The sequence below is a fragment of the Apium graveolens genome, chromosome 2 (assembly GCF_009905375.1).
Source record: "Apium graveolens cultivar Ventura chromosome 2, ASM990537v1, whole genome shotgun sequence".
In the NCBI taxonomy this organism is placed as follows: domain Eukaryota; kingdom Viridiplantae; phylum Streptophyta; class Magnoliopsida; order Apiales; family Apiaceae; genus Apium; species Apium graveolens.
The window spans coordinates 74258777-74259546 of NC_133648.1; the positions used below are offsets into that span (position 1 = coordinate 74258777).

The 770-nt window shown below is 44.4% G+C and overlaps 1 non-coding gene across 1 annotated transcript; it reads left to right on the forward strand.

The window, feature by feature from the left end:
• The first annotated feature begins 395 nt into the window (after positions 1 to 395).
• LOC141710189 (small nucleolar RNA R71) lies at positions 396 to 502 on the forward strand. The gene has a single exon (XR_012570721.1). It is a non-coding gene; the product is annotated as a small nucleolar RNA R71 (small nucleolar RNA).
• Positions 503 to 770: the final 268 nt, after the last annotated feature.

Sequence of the window (770 nt, forward strand, 5' to 3'; positions counted from 1 at the left end):
AGGTGGCTGGCACAGGTTGCTGCAATCGCTGAAAGTTGCTCATGAACTGAGCTGATTCACTAGAAATTGTGCACTGATCAGTCTCATGGGCACCAGCACAAAGCTCACAGACACTAGTGATTTGATTAACTCCATAATTAGCCAAAGTGATTGTCAAAGCCTTAAGTTGGGAAGCTATAGCAGTTGCTGCGTCCAACTCCAGAATTCCTGCTACTTTTCCCCGAGTCAGTCTCTGGGAAGGATTCTGGTACTCATTAGCAACCATCAGTTCAATAAGTTCATAAGCTTCATCGTAGCTCTTAGCCCACAAGGCTTCTCCTGATGCTGCATCAAGCATGGGTCTAGAAGTAGCACCCAATCCATTGTAGAAACAGTTGATAATCATCCAATCAGGCATGCCATGGTGTGGGCACTTCCTTAGCATCTCCTTATATCGATGCCAAGCCTCACACATAAATTCTCCGGTTTGTTGAGCAAACTGAGTAAAAGCATTCCTGATTGTGGCAGTCTTCTCCATGGGGAAGAATTTAATGAGAAACTTTTGAGCGAGATCTTCCCAAGTGGTGATAAATCCTGCTAGTAGAGAGTGTAACCAGCACTTAGCTTTGTCCCTCAGAAAGAATGGGAAGAATCGTAGCTTGATAGCATCTTCAGTCACATCATTGAACTTGAAAGTATAGCAGATCTCGATGAAATCCCTGATGTGCATGTTGGGGTCTTCGGTAGGAGAACCCCCAAACTAAACTGAGTTCTATATCATCTGGATCGTG